This window comes from Balaenoptera musculus, chromosome 21 (genome assembly GCF_009873245.2).
Source record: "Balaenoptera musculus isolate JJ_BM4_2016_0621 chromosome 21, mBalMus1.pri.v3, whole genome shotgun sequence".
Taxonomy (NCBI): Eukaryota; Metazoa; Chordata; class Mammalia; order Artiodactyla; family Balaenopteridae; genus Balaenoptera; species Balaenoptera musculus.
Window position 1 is genome coordinate 20,240,842 of NC_045805.1, and position 15,024 is coordinate 20,255,865.

The window sequence follows — 15,024 nt, forward strand, 5'->3', positions numbered from 1 at the left end:
ACAGGACAATTCTGAGGGGCCAGAGCTCCAGAGCTCCTCTTGAAGTTGGCTGAGGCTGCCATGGCCTGCATCCCAGCTGGACTTCTCCCTCTGTTCAAACCTGCTTCCCTTCTACTCTCTTCCATGGGATTCTCCCTAATGAACATCCCACCCATTACACTGTGTCTCAGAGTCTGTTTCCTGGAAAATTCAACCAATGACAGGGTGTATGGAGGAGAGAGAGAAAGGGATTGGGAATAGAACAAAGGGAACAAAAAGTAATGTCTATTTGAAGTAAATACAAATAAAGTTTTTATGCACTAATTGATAATGATACTGTGCCACTAAATAAGGATTATGATTAATCCATTTAAAGGCTCCTAAAAGAAATTGCATAATCTGAGCATAATATTATCATGGAAATTGTATTTTCATTTCAGTTTCCTTATGTAAAGTAAGTGGAAGGCATTATTATTTCCATTAGCTATAAAGAGGAAACTGAAGTTTGAAGAGGTTAAGTCACACAGTTAGTAAATAACAGAGCTTGACCTAAGACTCTGACTCCATATTTTGTGCTCTTATCTAAATTGTCCATTAGATAGTCCCATATTGATAAGTAGGGCAGGAATGCATACAAGTTCAATGAAAATATACAGTTTAGTGGAGTTGTGCCACCATCACTAAATTCTAGTTTACTTTCTCCATAGATTTGCCTGTTCTGGACATTTCATATAAATGTATTAATACAATATGTGGCCTTTTGTGACTGCCTTTTATCACTCAGCATAGTATTTTCACCGTTCATCCATGTTGTATCATGTATCAGCACTACATTTATTTTTATGGCTCAGTAATATTCCATTGTTTGCATATACCACGTTATTTATCCACTTATCAGTTGATGGGCATTTAGGTTGTTTCTGCCTTTTCTCTATTATGAATAATGCTACTGTGAAATCATGCAGAAGTTTCTGTGTTGACCCCATGTTTTCAATTCCCTTGGATATGTATCTGGGAGTGGAACTGCTGGGTCATAAGCTAACTCTATATTTAACATTTGAGGAACTGCCAGACTGTTTTCCAAAGTGGCTGCACTGTTTTAACAATCCCATAAGCAATGTATGAAGGTTCCAGTTTCTCCATATTCTCACCAACACTTATTATTTCTCTCTTTTATATTTTGGACATCTAGTAGGCATGAAGTAGTTTCTCATTGTGTTTTGATTTGCATTTCTCTAATGATTAATGATTTGAGCATCATTTTATGTGTCTATTGACTATATATCTTCTTTGGAGAAATATATATTCAAATCTTTTGTCCAGTTTTTAATTGGGCTAGTTTTCTTTTTGTTGAATGGTAAGAGTTCTTTGTATGTTCTGTATAGAAGTTCTTTGTCATATATATGATTTGCAAATATTTTATCTTATCCTGTGGGTTTTCTTTTCACTGTATTGGTGGTGTCCTTTGACACAAAAAAGGTTTTTTTTAACTTAACAAAGTCAATTTATCTTTTTAAAAATTTTATTCCTTCTACTTTGTGTGTCATAACTAAGGAATCATTGCCTAACCCAAGATCACGAAAATTTACTCCTGTGTTTTTTTCCTAGGGGTTTTATTGTTTTAGCTCTTACAATTAAATCTAAGATTTGAATTATTTTTGTGTGTGTGGTGTGAGGACTTCAAATTCATTCTTTTGCTTGTGGATATCCAGTTGTTCCAGCAACATTTCCTGAATGGCTATACTTTTCTTTATAAATTATTCTGGCATCCTTGTCCAAATCAATTGTCCCTAAATGTAAGGGTGTATTTCTGAACTCCCAGTTCTATTCCATTGATATATATGTCTATTGTTACACTAGTACTATGATGACTTGATTATTGTAGCTTTGTACTGGGTTTTGAAATTGGAAAGTGTGAGCTCTCCAACTTTTTTCTTTTTCAAGAAGATTTTGGTTATCTTGGTCCCTTGTATTTTTTCTATGAGGGTTTCAGATAAGGGGGTTATAAATTTGAAATCAGCTTGTAAATTCCTGCCCCTGCCAAAAGCTGGGATATTGAAAATGATTGTGTTGACTCTGTACCTCAATTTTTGAAGTATTGCCATCTTAACAATGTTAAGTCTTCTGACCCATGAACCTGGTATGTCTATTTATTTATAGCATCTTTAATTTCTTTCAATTGTTTTATATATTTAGTATATGTCTTATACTTTTTAAAAAAATTATTAGAATTTTTATTATTTTTATTTTTAAGTGTTTTATAAATTTTATTTTCAGATTATTCATTGCTAATGTATAGAAAGTTTTTGATTTTTTCAAAGAGCTGACTTTTTTTTTTGATATTCTCTATTGTTTTTCTATTCTTGATTTCATTTATTTCTAATCTAATCTTTATAGTTCCTTCTCCTTGCTTTGATAAAGTTTGCTGTTCTTTTTTCTTGAGGTGGAAGGTGAGATTGATTTGAGCTCTTCTTTCTCAATGTAGGCATTTGCAGCTATACATTTTCTTCTATGCACGGCTTTACCTGTATCGCATAAGCTTTGGCATAATGTGTTGTTGTTTTCATTCATCTCATAGTATTTTCTCGTGATTTTTTCTTTGATGCACTGGTTATGTAGAAGTGTGTTGTTTGATTTCTACATATTTGTGTATTTCACAGAGATCTAAATGTTTGGACAAAGTATTAAGTGTGTTCTGGGGATGGTGCTTTTAACAGAGTTCCAAAGATGGTCAGATCTCTTTACTGTCTGTTTCCAGATTTTGGCTACCACACCAAGAAGCTGGGAGGAAAGAACGGGAATAGGCCCAAGTGAAAATGTCACAGACCTTCTCTCTTATAGAGATTCAGCAGTTTCTCTTGAATAGATGATTTTTCATTTGTTCTGAGGCTTTGTTCATTACCAGGTTTCTGAAATGGTTCATGGAAGTTGTTTTGGCCATATTTTCATTGTTTTAGAGAGTGAGTGAGTTCACAAAGTTCCTCACTGCCATCCTGGAAGTAAATTACCCAGAATAGCTCTTTTCACAAAGGGTTTTGAGTCATGGTGGTTTTACCCCCATTTTCAACCAAGTGAATCACAGTCCAGAAATGAAACAGTTTATTTAAGGTCAATGCTCCTTGTTTACGACATAGAATTTAACCCAAGTCTTTTTTTCCTTTTCTCTAGTACTGTATTCTTTCCACCATATCACAGCTCATTCACTTTACTACTATTTAGTTAAATCTTAGATTCCTTAACCTGGAAGAAATCTCAGAAATAATCAGGTTCTAGCTTCTTATTTTACAGATAAAAAAAACTGCAGTCCAAAGTGGTAAAGTGCCTTGCAAGAGATCTAATTGCTAGACACTCTAATATATGCTCTTTGTATTTTATTCCCACTGACCCCAATTGAATGGTGAGTTAATTAAGAAGTTTGTTATAGACATAAGGGGACAATTATTATCTTCAATACAGCCATACAAATTTCCTTTATCTAAAATGGTGATGCTCTGTTTAGCTACATCATAGATATATTAGTTTTCTACTGCTGTATAAAAACTTTCCACAAGGTTTGCAGCTGAAAGCAATACCCATTTATTACTTCACAGTTCTGTAGTCAGACAAAAAAAAATCAACGTGTTGAAAGGATGCATTCTTATGTGTTACTTGGGGTACTCTTTCAAGCTCATTCAGGTTGTTGTCAGAGTTTAATTCCTTGCAATTGTAGGAATGAGGTCCCTATTATCTTTCTGGATTTTAGCTGTGGACTGCTCCCAGTTCTTGCCCCAAAGCCATCAGTGAAAAATCTTCCTCCCATTGAATCCCTCTTACATTTTAAGTCTCTTCAGGAAGAACTAAGTCCCTTTTAAGGGTGAACTCACCTCTGAATAGGCCAGGATAATATCATTTTCTAAAATCAGTTGATTTGGGACCGTAATTACACCCAAAAATTGTTTCACAGAGGCATGTAGATTACTCTTTAACTGGATAACTGGGAGAAAATGAATGTGCCCAAGGGAGTGGAAATCTTGGGAACCATCTTAAAATTCTAACACAATAGATATGCATTTCTTTTCTTTTGTAACAATTTTATTTGGCTTTCAGAGAACAGTACTTAGGACCATATGCATTCACTGATAATAGTACATCACCTGATACACGCTCTGGAATTCACTATGTCCAGCTGTCATTGGGTTTAAGACAGAAAGCTTAAGGTTCAGTCTAGATTTGATATTAGTAGATAGAAGAGAATCTGCATATCAAGGACACATAGGGGAAACAAAGTAAAGCATCTATACTATAATGTAGTATTAAAACACATTATAATATAAATATAATGCATATTATAAATATATATTTTCCCCATTTTAATCAAATCTAGTCAAATTTAAACCAATAGTTTTTGTTGATCAGGTAAACATCAGTTGATGGGTTAAAAAAAAAAAACCCCACCCACAAGAATTTATATTTAGAAACAAATTTCCTTCATAAAATTGTAATCAAAAATGATCTACAAAATTGTGCTTGTAGAAGATGCCAGGTAACAATTACGACCCAAGTCACATCAGCTCTGGACAATTGACTTTTAAGCAGTCCAAGGTAAATTATTATGTTTAATTAAACAATATAGCACAGTAGTCAGGTTGACTATAAGAAGACCATTTTCTTTTCAATGATATTGAAATACATGAATTATTTCCAGGGCAAACTAAAAAGTCCCATTACTGAAAACATTTTTCTTTGTCACTGAAAGAAAATGAAGTTAGAACTTCTCAAATTGCTGAATAGTATTTTCAGTTGAAAAGTATGTTTCTGACACTTACTACACTTTAATCTTTTTCTTCAGAATTCCAAAGATCAATCACAATTTTCCTTTGCTTTCAGCATTTTTTATAATTATTTTTGCCCTATAATATTGCTAAACCTTATGACTATGGTACAAGTAAGGACAAACATCTTAATTTCATACCTTTCTTTCCAGAAGTTATAAATTCCTACTGCTTCTAAGCAGCATAAGAGAATGATAGTGGACAAATACTATTATAGAAGCACCCTTCTGAAATTTAATTTCCATTTTTAAAGGTTGCTTTTCCTAATTAGGTATGCATGTGGCCAAGGGTTTTTAAGTAAAATGATATTCCTTAAATAGTATCTGAATATTGGTTCACCAGCATCAGCTGAAGGAGCTGGGGTTCCTCATGAAATTCTAATGAAAATTAACCTCTTCTCATCTTTATCCTTGTAGGAACTGTAGTCAAATCTTGAATGATTGAGGAAATTCTGTTCTATCAGTGAGTTAGGTCCATGAACTTATCTAAGTGTTTTAACTCTGAAAATGTGTAATCCAGTAATGACTCCTCTTGATCTTATGTAATGAACATCTGCGTATTCCAACTTGAGGAATTTTTTCAGGACTCCAGCCACCCCACCTTGCAATCACTTGTAGAGTAGTTTATGACCAGTCCTGAAGTTCACAGTACTCTAGAGTCCCAGAAGTTGTCCAGAGGCAATCTACAACTCAGTAATATTGAGGACACGTATTATAGACTATAAAAATATATGGTATCACTTTATTAAGATAACAGAATAAACCAACACATGAACTGAATATACAGTCGGCCTTCCATATATTTGGGTTCCATGTTCGTGGATTCAACCAAGCCCAGATCAAAACTATTTTTTTAAAAATCTGGAAATTTCCAAAAAGCAAGATTGAATATGCTGCATGCCTACTGCTATTTACATAGCATTTACATTGTATTTACAACTATTTATATAGCATTTACATTATATTAGGTATTATGAGTAATCTAAAAATGATGACTCTGCATTACTCATAATACTGAATCTAAGGTCTGAGGATGTGTGTAGGTTATATGCAAATACCATACTGTTTTATATAAGCGACTTGAACATCCGACAATTTTGGTGTTCTTGTAGGTCCTAGAACCAATACCCTGCAGATACCAAGGGTTGACTGTACCCATCTATGCCCTTTTCTCTTTATAGCACTTAAAGAACAGTTATTGTCTCACAGAATCTAGCCAAAGATAGTCCTCTGCTGCCTCCAGGCATTCTTTTTCACAATGTCCACCAGTGGGAAACAGCTTACCTTACAAGAAATCCATTCTATTATTAGGTAACTGCTGTTATGAAAACAGTTTCCATTAAATTTACCCAAAATCTAACTTCATCTAACTTATGGCATGGATCTACATCGCTCTTTGGAACCACACATACTTCCAAATCTGTCAAATATTTGCAAAAAATGTATTAAACATTCATCCCCTGTTTTATTTCTAAGTCCCCAAATCAGTGAAATCTGCCCAAGTTTCTTTTATTAGAAGTAGGTAACCCAAATAAAACTGACTTCTATTTACTGAGAATCTACTGTGGTCAAGTCAGTGTGCTAGGAAGTACAGTAGATAAAAAGATGAATAAGTAATATAGTGATATTCAAGGAATTTACAATTAATTCAATAAAGTATCCGACTCTGATATTTAAAAAAAAAATTTCCAAGAAGGACAGAAAAAATTAGCTGATGACTCAAACCTAGCAGTGTGTATGGTGCCTTTAGGTTCCATTGAAATCTAATGTATATATACATTGTGTGGTTTAAAGAGCTGCCTACAAATTTCTAAACTGCATTCTGTTCATAGAGAATTAGGAGTCTTCTTTCTGCAAGCCCAACTTTTCAGCTTTCATAAAAGATGCTGATTCTATTACCATTGTGAATTTCCAATTAAATAGCATATTTCTTCTGAAGAGTTCAACCACTCTAGATATTAATAATAACCACCTTTGTAATAAAATACCCACATATACAGACAGAACCACGTAATAATTGTGACTACTTTGGAGAACAGTAGAAGAAGAGCATCATAATTCTTATATTTCAGGTAACAAAGTTGAGGAATTTTGAGGTTTATTATAAGAGCATATCATATTCATGTAAGAGATTACATTCATTGTAGCTTCTGTAACTTCACATTTTAAAATTCTGTGCTAATTGTCTCTTTCAGATCAATATGTGCTTTGCAAAGGCTTAGATTAGGACATGTTAAAACAATATTCAGATTGAAATTCAATTTACTCTCCCCAGAAAAATCAGTTATGCAGTTTAGTCATTCTATCAATTAATTAATTCATTCAGTGCTAAGCACTGTGCTGGTAATACAAAAACGAAAGAGATACAGCAAGTTCACTGTTTCATAAGGGAATCAGGAATTATGGGAAATAACCATATTAAAAGCATGTTGGTCAGGACTATAACAGGACTATTAAAGCTGTACCAGTGTCTCAAAAGAAGGATTGATAAGTCTTGACTGGACCGGTCAGGGAACAAGTCCCGGAGAAAGAGGCACAAAAGATGCAAGATGCAAGCAGAGTTTGCCAGGGAAGAAGGATGCTGAGTCATGTGTGGGCAGCAACTGTGAATATCATATCGTTTTCACTGCTGTATTCCCAGGACCTAGCACCATTCTCTGCAGAGAGTCGATTTCAGTAAAAATATTCAGTGAATATATGATTTCCAGGCAATGAAAATGGCAAAGGCAAAGGCATGGGAGTATGAAACAGTTTGACAGATTCTTAAAAGTGACATTAGCCGGGAATGTCTACAATATAGAGAGGATGCTAAGGAGGGGGGCAGAAACTCAGACATGGGGCGTTTTCCAGGTCACATAGGGTTTCCGGCAGAGATTTTCACCATGTGGTTACTTACTTCCTCAGGCATTTCAACTTGATTGTCTTAACATGGAATGCATGCACAAATTTTAGAAACATATCTCTGCTTTTCCAAGAAAGAAGGAGAGAAAGAAAGGAGGGAGGAAGGACGGGAGAATATCAAATAAATTGCATTTGTGGTAGAGATTGGCCTAGAAATTGGGAAATAAGATTGAAACCAAGAAATGGTTTGCGGAAATTTTAGCTTCTCTAGAATATCAGGTACTTTTACCAAAACCGCCCATATACATGTGTATCCTAGGTGCAACAAAACAAAACAAAAACCAGTGTGCTTAACAGAGAAACTGCAATTTGGAGGCGATATCCTAGTGCTTACTCTGATTCATCCTGCCCTAGGCAGATTGCCACCCCCAGAAATTTGTCATGTATGGAAATTCTGGAGCTGACAATTTTTAAAAAATAGGGCTCAATAAACAAGGATTGATGTGTGTGTTCCTTTTCTTTTTTACATTCATAGTAACAGCATTAATAACCACATTTGTTTTAAAAGCTTTTGAATGTTGTTGATAAAATACTCAAAGTAAAACCAGAGCTTTAACTCTTAATCCATGGGAAGAATTCAGTTCCTCTGCCCTTGGGAGGAGAATTATTTTAAAAAGAAGAAGAACAACAATAAACTTTACAGTAGACTTTAAAAATTATCATTCCTTAGACCGAGAACAAAGTACCAAAATTTTGCCCCAAATCAAAGATATATAAATAACACAATAGACTCTTTCTTTTAATCATAGAAAACTTTTATTGCTTTTTTGCTGGAATCAAAAGGAAGTTAATATTAGAATGCTACTTGCGGAGATTCTTTTGTCTATGCTATGCTTTAAGGCTTAAATAGGAAAGCAAATACAGTCTTATTAACATTCTTCTGTAGAAGATCAAAATTAACAGCTTAAATCATCTACAACCCAGTTTTCTCCAGAATCTTAGCGATTCCTTCTGAGTTAGGTGCTTACAGAGGCAGATTAATGACAAGGGGTCCCTAAATTTGGTGATACTGTAAGCACCTAACTCCATAAGTACTTTATAAATTAAGGGTTGGTTATTTGCTTTGCCAAAGAATTCTTCTCATTATAGGAAATTCACCAGAGGGTTTCTTTAATTAGCTAGCTCCCTAAGTGCATGTAAAATAGTAGAGAAGAAGGTTCCAAGCCTCATAGCTCCTTTTAGAAGATGATCCTGTTTCTAACTTTTTGGATTAAGTATTGTCTTTTTGTAGATCTCCTGCCTGACCCCTTACATGATCCAAGTGCACAGAGATTCTCTGAACATCATGCTAGGCTCTGGGTTAGGTCAAGGAGTACACAAAGATGAGTGATGCCTGTACCTGCAGTCAAAGAACAGATACACCGCCACCACCCTCTTTCAGGCAGCCTCATCCAGCTCTGTTGCCAGAATAATGCAGAGAGTGAGTTATTGTCATGGGTTTATTGTGCTTCTTTTCTGTTAGCAGGGGAAGAAATTATTAACTTATAGAGGAGAAATCTTTGGGTTTAATAGTAGACATCGCAAAGAGGTGAGGTAGAGAGCTTTCTAGAAAGATATGCATGAAAAGAGAGGATCCTTATGAATCATGGGGTATGTTCTGACAGCAGTTTAACTGGAAGTAAGGGGCAGAAGTGATATAGAGGTGGGACAATGGGATGAGAAGAGGAAGGTAAAGGAATGATAGTGTAGCTTGAGTCCGGTAATAAAGAACCTTGAATGCAATGCTGAAGATACTGTATTTTGCTTTATAGGTAGCAGGTACCATTAAACATTTTCAATAACTGAATATTGTGATTATATCATGGTTTTCCTCACCAAAACTTGAGTTTTTGCAACAGAGTATAGGAAGTAATTGAGGACAGAGAGAAAATTTCATAAAAGCCCATCTGAAAGAGAATAACAGACTTGAACTGTGGTATCAGCATTAAAAAGGGAAGATAAGGAACAGATTGAAATGCTGTATGAAAAGGAGAAGTGCAGAATTTGCAGACCAACTAGATAAGGATTGTGGAGGAGAGGGAAGAGACCCTCATGCCCTCTGGTCCTGACCACAAGATGACTGGCAACACCACAAACCGGGAAACAGACTAGAGCAGGAGGAGAATTTGATTTTTTTTTGTATTTATCAAAAAGTTTTGTGTTTCTAACCATTTGTTAAACCATCCCTTCTATTTTATACTGTAATAATTCTAAAGAGAATGGTAGCGGTATTGTGATTTTAAAACAATTATAAAAAATAAGTTTTTGACTATTTTTAAAAATCTAAAATAATTCATTACCTACATGCAGTTAAATTACTTGTTTCCCATTGTTTTGACCATAATGTTGAGATTTCTCTTCCCACTGGGAAATACTGTATTACAAGAGTCCATCACTTGATTTTATTAATTTAACTGGATTTTAGAGTTGGAGAAATCTCTTCTTAATCAGGGTAGAATTTCTCTTCGTGTATATGTCGCCTGTTCTCTTTACTTCTCTGACTCTAAGCGAATGTTAATAAGACTATATTTGCTATTTCAGAATTACCTGAGGTTGGAGGTGGGTAAGAAACACTGCTTCCTGGGCCTCATGCCCAGAGACTCTGATTTAATTTTTTAATTATTTTCTATTGGAATAACCAGCAGAAACTGTGGAACTAAAAGTTTTAGTCTTTATTTTGGAGAGAGCTTTACTATTGTCAAACTGTTCTCTAGAAAAGCTCTATTCAGTTACATTCTCAGTAGATTACAAGGGTGCCCAGCTTCTTATCAACAGCAGATATTACCGTCTTTTAAAAAACTTTACCAAGTTGATAGGAAAAATGTTGCTCAAATATAATAATTTGCAGTTGTTTGGGAACTAGATAGCGTTTAATATATTTCGTACTGTTATCCATTTGCATTTCTTTTTCTTTGAATCTCTTCACCTCAAACCTGAACTGTTGGCGGTTGATGTGGGATTTATGGCAGTATATACTATTGATGTGCCAGTATGGTGATTCTTCCTTTTGTTCTAATTGAATCATAACATAGCAGTCTTACATCATCTCTTAGCCAAGTTTTAAACATTACAAGACATGCGTTAAGAATTGAACTTATATCTTGACTCCAGGTACCATCCTTAACCCTGCCCTTAACTTAAATAGTTAACGATATGCTTTATTTCAGTTAACTCAGAAAATACTAGTCATGGATGTAAACACTTCAAATAAAAATTCTGGAGAAATTAATTTATAAAGGTTAAATTGATTTGTTAACCCTTGTATTACCATTAGGGCTGGTGCTGCTGATAGAAATAAAACTGGTTTTTCCATTAAAAAAAAAAAATTCTGGAGAAATTATGTACTGCAAAGAGGAAGTGAGGGCTTCCCTGGTGGCGCAGTGGTTGAGAATCTGCCTGCCAATGCAGGGGACACGGGTTCGAGCCCTGGTCTGGGAAGATCCCACATGCCACGGAGCGACTAGGCCCGTGAGCCACAATTACTGAGCCTGCGCATCTGGAGTCTGTGCTCCGCAACAAGAGAGGCCACGATAATAAGAGGCCCGCGCACCGCAATGAAGAGTGGCCCCCACTTGCCGCAACTAGAGAAAGCCCTCGCACAGAAACGAAGATCCAACACAGCCATAAATAAATAAATAAATAAATAAAATTTAAAAAAAAAAAAAAGAGGAAGTGAATTGTCAGTGACTATGTTATAGACTTGTTTATCACTGGAAAATGTCTTGCAAAATTCAGGTAGACCCTTATGAAAAGTTGAGTCTGTTCCTTTTGTGGCCCTAATCTCAAATCACCAACAGTGAGAATCATGAGAAATGAAAGCCTTAGAATTCTATTAAGTGAATTATATGCTGGCAAAGTTATCACAAGGCTGCCTTTGGAATTTGACATTACTATTGTGTTACTGGGCACTATTATGTTTCTGCTTTCAAGCTCATGAAAACCAAAAGGGGAATATTCCTGGGAAAATTTCCTAAAGCTCCTGCCTCTGTGGGCCTTTGCAGTAATACAACCACAATCTAACCATATGTTTCCTTTCAGAATTTTTGATAAGTTTTCAGAGTTGGCTTCAGTTAGTCAGTATTGATAAAAGCCACTAGGTACCTGGCAGAGGTGCCTCGAGATGAGAGGGCAGGAGTTGACCTTCCAGTCAAGGCTGGTTTTAAATTGAACCTCGTGACTATCATCTGTCATTCAACCTGGACACTGTTGAAAGTAAAATGGGTATTGAGTTTGCATGAGAATACCAAGCGTAAACCAGGATGGGGCCAGGTGTAGTGAGAGCACTAAGTACAGAATTTTGATTCCCAAAGCGGGGAAAATAAGAATAGAGACTCTAAGGAATTCACATCGAAGCTGGATCCTGGAGGAAGAGTGAGCTAGCCAAATACAGGGAAGGTCAGGACGTGCCAGGAAAGGCCACAGAGTAGGACTGCTCAGTCCTTGATGACCCTGCCAGGTCGTATCTTATGAATAGTGGTCATGGGCATTTGATGGCTGGTGTGGGGGAGACCCGAGAGGGGCACACTTTGAAGGGCTTATTGTGCCCAGCAAGGACTCTGATGTCAGTTGACCTACTCTCCCCATAACTTCTTGTTAAAGAAATAATAAAATGTTCAGACAAAAGTCCTGCTGATGTTCCTGAGAAGATCCACAAAAATATTTAAATAATCAGAAGAACCAGTTAATCCTTGCCCTTTCTCCTGGGTAACATAGAAACATATAGATAGGTAGATAGATAGATATAGATATTGTACATTTATTATAATCATGATATTTGGAAAGACTGTTGACAACAGCAAAAACAACTGGTTTCCTATGATGAGAACAAATTTAGGGATTTTTGCATTTAATATATTGGTTTTAGAAGTGACTTAGTTTAACTTGGTAATTTATTCTTAGTATATATTGTTAAAATAAATGTGTACATTTGTAAGTTTTCTTACTGCTTTGAATTCTTTATAGAACAATGTGGGGTCTAACAAACTATAAGTTTTATATATATATATGTTTTTTAAATTCCCATGTATTAACTCATTTTATGTAATGCAAATTAACATTCTGTTTTGTGAATTTTGAACGAAGTGGTATGGTGAATCATTTTTCCTATAATTTTTAAAACACTAACTCTTTGTTAAAAGCCCAGTGTATGCAAGGTGAAAGGCTTTGTGCCTGAGAATTACTAAATAGTTAAGGAAATGAGGTAAACACAAAAAAAGCAAAAGAACAATTATGTATTTCAATTATACTTTGTGACTGAACTGGAAGAGATTATTAGAAGTTCTGACAGCATATGTACAACTGTCAGAGGAATCGCAGGAAAATTGGCGTTGTTACAAAATGGATGACTGTGGAGCAGATAACATTTGACCTTTAATATGGGCCTTGAAAGATGCTTGAAAGATGGGTATAATTTGTATTGGCAAGGAGGAAGGAAGGCTTAGGACAAAATGGTGTACAGGAAAGACATTGTATATTGTGAATAAATTGGTCTTCTTATTCAGAGAAGGAATGGAAAAAGTAAAATTTCAAAGGCTGTTAAAATAACCTTGTTTATATTCCTCCCTTCCTCTCTCCTTTCCCAAACATTTCATTATTTGGTACCTATGTAGCACTGATTTCCCAGTATTGTCATGCTAAGGGTTGTCAGTGATTGATGATGAGCTATCTAGATTCAGTTCATAAAAGGACAAAGCAAACCACTCTAGTGACTGACTTTTTTTTAACCTGCTGTGTGTATTGTTTGATACGCCTGCATAATTTATCAAGACACTTCAGAATCTCCACGTCACCTGCTCCTCAGATCAGAAGGTGATTGTGGCTTTGGGTGGATATTAATCAGCCACAGCACTGCCTGGTCAGAAAGAGCAAGTGTCCTAGCCTTTTACCTCATGAGACCTTGTGTGTCCATCCAGCGTAGGTCCCAAGGGAACTGCATTTGGTGGACTGGAGTGGCCGGCGTGCTTCAGGTGAGATGCAAAGGACAATGTTTGACCTGTGTTTAGAAGCCTCACTTTCTCATAAAGCAGCTAATTGTTACTCACAGGAGCACTTTTATTGTTACTTCGTCTTACCATTCTCTGAAAGTTTTATACTATAAGGAGAAAATGAGGTTACATGCAGAAATTAGAAATCCATGGGCAAAACTATTTAAACTGCAAATAGCACAAATTTACATATGCATGCTTTCATTTTACTTTCTTCGAACATGAATGCTGATTTAATTAATGAACAATCAGGTTATTATTGGAAGACACTTTTATGTATGCTCAGAAGGCAGAGATGGCTTTTTGATGGTGAATGTGGCTGCCGTCATGAGCAGTGCATATCTGGTCTTCTATTATCAGGTTTCCATTCTGGTTCCCGTTACCAGGAAAGCAAAAGCCCCATAGAAGTATAAACATATGTTTTTAGGAGCTAACCCCTCAGTAGAGTTTAGCAAAGAGAATCTGGGAATAGTACCCCAGGTATCCAGAAAAGACATTGATAGAAATGCTTTTGCTCTATGAAACACTAGAGGTGGGAGATAAGCCAAAGAAAAATTTTTGGACTTTATAATTTTTTCTACATTGGGTCCTGCTCCAACATAATTATACAAGCTTCAGTTGCCAAAAACTAAATATGATTAAAAATGGAAAAGACAAGATGTTTGTAGGGAAGATTACAGATACCTGGTGATAAGGAAAAAAAGTCAATAAAATGTTTAATTGATATGAAAAATAACTAATTCTAGAAATGTTTTCAGGCAGTTGTTGAGGAGGCATTTCCTCAGGATTACATGTATCCAGTAGTAACTCTTGTTGAATGGAGTTTTTATTTTGATAGATTTTTACTCAATCATATAAAAAATAAGAGCTTCCCTTCTTAATATTTTCCTAATATTTAGAAAAAATCAGAATCTTCTATAGGCATACATTAACTGGAGACATATTTGAATATTTTATATTCTATCAACTATTTACAAAGTGTCAAGACTTTGTAAAATATTTTGTACTTTGATGTGATGTTTCTGTGTTCCAAATGATTCTTAGACTTAAAGATTAAGGCTATACTGTACATGTTCCAAATATTTAGAGGTATTATTTTGTACCACTTGGAGAAATATTACACTTGAATGTTTGTGCTTTTATTTCCCAAGATGACTTGGGCAGAGAAGCTTTAAGGTATGGTCTCTTTTAAAAATTTGATCAGGAAGTTTAGGGATGAACAATACCCTTAACTGGAAAAACTGAGATAAAGGAACCTTTAACCTGAGGGGACAAATAGATGGCTGAAGTGTATTTCCTCGGTAGAAGAAATGTCAAAGATTGGTATAATGAACATCCTTATGTCAAATACTTTACTTCTGTGTATTTTCA

At 35.4% G+C, this 15,024-nt stretch overlaps 1 protein-coding gene across 1 annotated transcript in view; it reads left to right on the plus strand.

Annotated features, from left to right (window-relative positions):
* Nucleotides 1–15,024, plus strand: part of SGCZ (sarcoglycan zeta) — a 902,846-nt gene that overhangs the window by 340,456 nt on the left and 547,366 nt on the right. The gene's annotated exons all lie outside the window — the stretch shown is intronic.